This window comes from Antechinus flavipes, chromosome 4 (genome assembly GCF_016432865.1).
Source record: "Antechinus flavipes isolate AdamAnt ecotype Samford, QLD, Australia chromosome 4, AdamAnt_v2, whole genome shotgun sequence".
NCBI classification, from domain to species: Eukaryota; Metazoa; Chordata; class Mammalia; order Dasyuromorphia; family Dasyuridae; genus Antechinus; species Antechinus flavipes.
The window spans coordinates 256,746,436-256,752,967 of NC_067401.1; the positions used below are offsets into that span (position 1 = coordinate 256,746,436).

The 6,532-nt window shown below is 34.7% G+C and overlaps 1 non-coding gene across 1 annotated transcript; it reads left to right on the forward strand.

Moving 5' to 3' along the window:
• Positions 1-6,212: 6,212 nt before the first annotated feature.
• On the forward strand, positions 6,213-6,321 carry LOC127563542 (U6 spliceosomal RNA). Its single transcript, XR_007953997.1, has one exon. It is a non-coding gene; the product is annotated as a U6 spliceosomal RNA (small nuclear RNA).
• The last annotated feature ends 211 nt before the right edge of the window (positions 6,322-6,532 follow it).

Genomic DNA, 6,532 nt, shown 5'->3' on the forward strand with positions numbered 1-6,532 from the left:
AAAATAGTTATTATTTTAAAAATTTGATACTATCTAAAACAGAGCAGTCAGTCAGTGGAATAGATTAGGTACAGAAATATAGAGAACACAATAGCATAAGTTAAGTTAGATAAACCTTAAGACTCCGGTTATTAGGGGAAAGATTATTTGACAAAAGTTTCTCAGAAAACTGGAAAGCTGTTTGGTGTAAACTGAATATTAATCAATATATTTGGTAGATAGATAGACTCCAAATGCATACATGATTCTTACTTAAATGTGGCATAAATAATTTACAAAAGCAAAGAAAAATTCTCAGGTTTATGGATAAAGGAAGAGTTCATGACTAAACAAGTGATAGAGAAAGTTCACAAAAAAAGAAAATTGGCAATTTTGATTGCATAAAATTGAAATTGTTTTGCACAAGCTACACCCAGAGAAAGAACAATGGGAAATGAATATAAACTGCTTGCATTTTTGTTTTTCTTCCCGGGTTATTTATACCTTCTGAATTCAATTCTCCCTGTGCAACAAGAAAACTGTTCGGTTCTGCACACATATATTGTATCTAGGATATACTGCAACCCATTCAACATATAAAGGACTGCTTGCCATCTGGGGGAAGGGGTGGAGGCAGGGAGGGGAAAAATCGGAACAGAAGTGAATGCAAGGGATAATGCTGTAAAAAATTACCCTAGCATGCGTTCTATCAATAAAAAGTTATTTAAAAAAGAAAAAGAAATTGTTTTGCACAAACCTAATATAGCCAAAATTAGAAAATTAATCATTGGAAAAAAATTTGTTCTAAATTTCTCTGATAAAGGTTTCATAGCAAAGATATATAATATATTAATTTAAGAGGCATTCCCCAATAGATTAATGATCACAGGAAAAAATCCACATGATCAATAGCCATGTGAAAAAACTTTTCTTCAGAATACCAATTAAAAAGCTCTGAGGTTCCTCAAAACTATCAAAATGTCAAAGAAGGAAAAAAAAAAACAGAAAAATGACAATATTTTAGAAATTACAGGGGAGAAAAAACAACAGCAACACAACATTTTTGGTAGAGTAATAAGTTGGTCCCACTATTCCAGAAAGCAATTTGGAACTATTCCCCCCAAATTATTATACTCCGCATATCATTTGACTTAGCAATACACTACTAATAGGTCTGTAATCCCAAAGAGATCAAAGAAAAGAAAAACTACATGGATAAAAATATTTATAGGAGCTCTTTTTTTAGTAACCAAAAATTGGAAATCATAGGGGTGTTCACCTGTTGGGGATTGGCTAAACAAATTGTGGTATATAAATATAATAACATAAAGGAATATCATATTATCAACAAAAAATGATGAAATGGAAAATTTTAGAGAAAATTGGAAAAAATGCCTGATGCAGCTGATATGGTTTGTAGGTATCAGATGATGGTAGGCACCAAAGTTGGGATTTGGTCATGTGAAAAATTCACAATGGCCATTCTCTTTGGCAAAAGGTAGATTTATTTAGGAAAAGAGGTTACAGATAAAAGAAGGTATACAAGAGATAGGAGTAATGGTAAATGGTAAACAGAGTAGGAGAGCATAGGAAAGGGTTTTAATAATTAATGATGAAAAGGGCAAGTTTCCCCAAGAAATGCTCTATGAGGTTGGGGCAAGCCCTTAGCTAGCAGTCTAAATTCTAAAAGGTACTTGGCACCTTAAAAGAGTTGGCTATAGAGAGAAGTAGGGTCTGAGAGGAAAGATACCATAGGACAGAGTGGGGTTAGGAGGGATACCCCACATGACATGAGGGGAAAGACACCATGAGACAGAATACCATGGCAGACTGATCCAAAAGAGTGCAGCAGAGACAGCATATTCCATAAGCAGATTTATAGAGAAAATTTAACTTCAGGGACGTTACTGGGATTTCTGACAGGACATGGCAAGGAGAGGCTGCCCACAACCTCCACAGAGGGTGGGCCTTAAGGGCTTGACATAACTTGGATTTCTGACTAGAAATAGGGTGGAACCACAAACCGAACTGATCTCTATCCAGGATTTTCCCCTGCCTGCTCCAGAGAACAATTTCATTAATGCTTCGGTTTCTTTCTGCCAACCACACCCACCATTTAGGACCTCATCATATCTATGATCTGATTCAAAATAAATTAGGATAACTAGAACAACTTTTGCAATGGCAACATTATAGAGAAAAACAATTTTGAAAGACTTTAGAGCCCTGATTTATTATATACTCATAAACTATTAATCCAGAGGACTAAAGATAAATTATATCATCCACCTTCTGTCAAAGAAGTGAAGAACTTAAATTCAAAATGAAACAATTTATTTTTAGATATGGCTAATATGAAATTTTATTTTCCTGCTCTCTGTATTTGTTTTTAATTTTTTTTTAACTTATGCAATAAAGGAGAGGACAGGGAGAGAGAGAAATAATAAAAATTAATTTTAAAAAAGAAAGAAACTAGGTCATAGTTCAAAAAGATCTGCGTTCAGGCTCTGAATGTGACTCAGCCTATCTGTATAGTCATTAACCCTCTCAATCCCTAAATCAACTCTATACACCACAAATTATAAAGTAGTCACTAAACTACATTATTTGAGAGTTTCCTCAAGAAACATTTCCTACACCAATGAATTAACATGTCTAGACTATACTATATATAGTTTATATATACTCAGAGGAAGTAATAAATACTCAGAGAATATGAGGACCACCTTTATATTTTCACTTGTCAATTCTTATAGTAATCAATTCAGATGCTTTTTGATCTGTACTTCACATTTCAAAGGCTGCTCCTTAGGTGTACATTTCTAGAACTTGACACACAACTCTGTTTTCATCTTAAATAGGCCTTTCCCAATGTTAAAATCTTTAAAATTATCCCTGTCAGTCTTCATCTTTACAGACTGAAAAGTACTAACTTTTAGTTTATCCCTATGTAGATAACAATATCAGGTTGGATGATGCTATTGTGGTGATATAAATTTCTTAAAGGCAAGGATAACAGTGGTCATCCATTTTTTTTTTTTTTAAGTAAAAGCTCATTCATTTGGACTAATTGGAATCCAAATGTATGGATTAGTGGAAAAGCCTGAGCTAGTAGCAGAGAGTGATTTCAGATAATGCTTTTTTATTTCACATACAAATAGTAACAGCCTACATAGGCAAAGTACTAAACTGCTTTGAAGAAGTTATTTAGGAATTTAATGAATGAAAATAATGTCATTTATATGCTAATTATATGCAAGTGGATGTTTATGCATTTATTGAGAAAATTTTAAATGAAATACTCCCCTTACTAGGTGAAGTCATTAAAATTTTAGCCAATAAAAAGACTTTGCCATATAAACTTCAGCCTAGCCTAGTTTTAAATTAGTACAAATTCTTGCTAGAAGATCTTGTTGTATATGTCTGCCATCTTTTTGTATTTACCTATGTTTCTCTGCAAATTTGGTATACGAAGTTCACATGTTGTACAATAAACAAATGAAAGAAAAGCAACTAAATTTTTATAAGAATATCCTATAGGGATATACTGGAAGGTCAAAAATAAGTTGAGAGTTTGCCCCATGTGGTGAGACAGTCATTCATCAAGTGGAAATCTAACACTCATTTTTCCTCTTTTTCATTTGTCATTGTATCACCTCATGAATACATTTCTATTTTTAATGGTATTTTATTTTTTCCAAAACACATGCAAAGCTAGTTTTCAACACTCACTTTTGCAGAATTTTGTGTTCCAAATTTTTCTCCTTCTATTCTCCTCCCCTCCCCAAGACAGCAAGCAATCTGATCCAGATTAAATGTTTGCAATTTATCTAACCATATTTCCATATTCATTATGCTGAACCAAAAAAAAAAAAAAAAATCTGATCAAAAGAGGAAAAAAAACAAGAAAAAGTATGTGTGATAGCTATGACCCTAATCCAAATTAAAATCAGAGACTCTCGAGGTTAAAAAAAAAAAAAGTAAAAAAGGATTTATTACAATCTTGCAAGAAAGGGCAACTCCTAACAGACAAAGGGTTGTCAATAAAGAAGTGCAAAGCGCAAACTGCAAACATAGTATTATATAGCCCCTAAAGCAGAAACTCCCACTCCTTCTTCTAACCTTTTCTCCCAATGTCTAGGGGAGTCCAGTCTTACACTCTAAACAGAAATCTATCTCGGAAATAAAAGAATACTATTAATAAACTCTTTACCCATCAAGGACTTAAGTATGAGGTGGAGAGGGTGAGACAGGAGGGAAAAGGTTCAAACACCTGCAGCTTTTAGTTATAGCTCAACTTGCTATTGCAAAGTTTTAAATTACAATTGGGGCATAAATTAAGACCACATTCTTATGAGAGATCTTCACTTAGTTTATGCTATACAACTCCTCCTCTTTATTTATTAACCTTTGAAGACCTCTCACATCATTTTTAATACATTTCTTCAACCATCTTGTTCTCAGTTTCCAATCTCTCTGAGTCAGGTTTGTCCTTTTCTCTACTGGGGTACATCCTCATCAGGAACCAAAGAATCTATTTTCAGTTTGATTCCTTGGCCCCACACTAAAAGTCCAAGTCTACTGACTTCCCCTTTCTGATTGTTCAATCTTTACTATCCAAATTATGTCAAATTCCTGAGATGCATCCTCTGTGGAAATTCCAGGCATATCCCTGAGGTTAAGTTTCCCCTATAAAACTTATTTGTGGCTATCCCATAGCTGCTACCTTGCTTTGGATCAGCTTGCCAAGACACTCCACTCATGGTATCTTTTCCCTTCCCCCATACCACATGGAATCTCCCTAACTCCACTACTCTTCCCAATCTCTCTTTTCCTCCTTACAGCTAACTACCTCTTTTAAGATGCTAAGTCCCTTTCAGGATTTAGCTTGCCAGTTAAGGGCATGCCCCAACCTCATGGAGTATTTCCTTTCTACTGGAGAAATTCTCAGGTGAAGAAATTGAAACTATTTCTAGCTATATGAAAAGATGCTCCAAGTCATTATTAATCAGAGAAATGCAAATTAAGACAACTCTGAGATACTACTACACACCTGTCAGATTGGCTAGAATGACAGGGAAAGATATTGCGAAATGTTGGAGGGGATGTGGGAAAACTGGGACACTGATATATTGGTGGAATTGTGAACGCATCCAGCCATTCTGGAGAGCGATTTGGAACTATGCTCAAAAAGTTATCAAACTGTGCATACCCTTTGATCCAGCAGTGTTACTACTAGGCTTATATCCCAAAGAGATTTTAAAGAAGGGAGAGGGACCTGTATGTGCACGAATGTTTGTGGCAGCCTCTTTGTAGTGGTCAGAAACTGGAAACTGAGTGAATGCCCATCAATTGGAAATTGGCTGAATAAATTGTGATATATGAATGTTATGGAATATTATTGTTCTGTAAGAAATGACTAGCAGGATGATTTCAGAAAGACCTGGAGAGACTTACACGAACTGATGCTGAGTGAAATGAGCAGGGCCAGGAGATCATTATATACTTCAACAACTATACTATATGATGATCAATTCTGATGCTCATGGCCCTCTTCAACAATGAAATGAACCAAATCAGTTCCAATAGAGCAGTAATGAACAAAACCAGCTACATCTAGCAAAAGAACTCTGAGAAATGAGTATGAACCACTACATAGAATTCCCAATCCCTCTATTTTTGTCCGCTTACATTTTTGATTTCCTTTACAGGTTAATTATACACTATTTCAAAGTCCGATTCTTTTTGTACAGCAAAATAACTGTATGGACATATATACATATATTGTATTTAACATATACTTTAACATATATAACATGTATTGGTCAACCTGTCATCTGGGGGAGGGGATGGGGGAAAGTAGGGGAAAAATTGGAACAAAAGGTTTTGCAATTGTCAATGCTGAAAAATTACCCATGTATATATCGTGTAAATAAAAAGCTATAATACTAATAATAAAATAAAATAAAGTAATTGCCTATAGTATAAAATATTTGGGAATCTATCTGCCAAGGGAAAGTCAGGAACTATATTAGCAAAACTATAAAACACTTTCCATACACATAAAGTCAGATCTAACCAATTGGAAAAATATTAAGTGCTCTTTGATAGGTTGAGCAAATATAGTAAAGATGACAATACTACCTAAACTAATCTATTTATTTATTATACCAATCAGACTCCCCAAAAACTGTTTTAATGACCTAGAAAAAATAACAACAAAATTCATCTGGGTGCTTGCTTCGGCAGCACACATGCTAAAAAATTGGAATGATACAGAGATGATTAGCATGACCCCTGCACAAGGATGATGCACAAATTCATGAAGCGTTCCATATTTTTAAAGAGAAAAATTTTAGTGATATTTGATTTATGGTGAAACTTCTCCCACCTCATTGAAAAGTGGGAGGGGAAAAGTGAAAGGGAAGGAATAAGCTAAGCAGAAGGGAATACAGAAATTGTGAGGAAAAGGAGTAAGATGGGGGAGGAACTCTAAGGTGGAGGGAGGGATAATAAAAAGGGAGGGCTGTGAGAAGCAAGTGGTGCTCCCAAG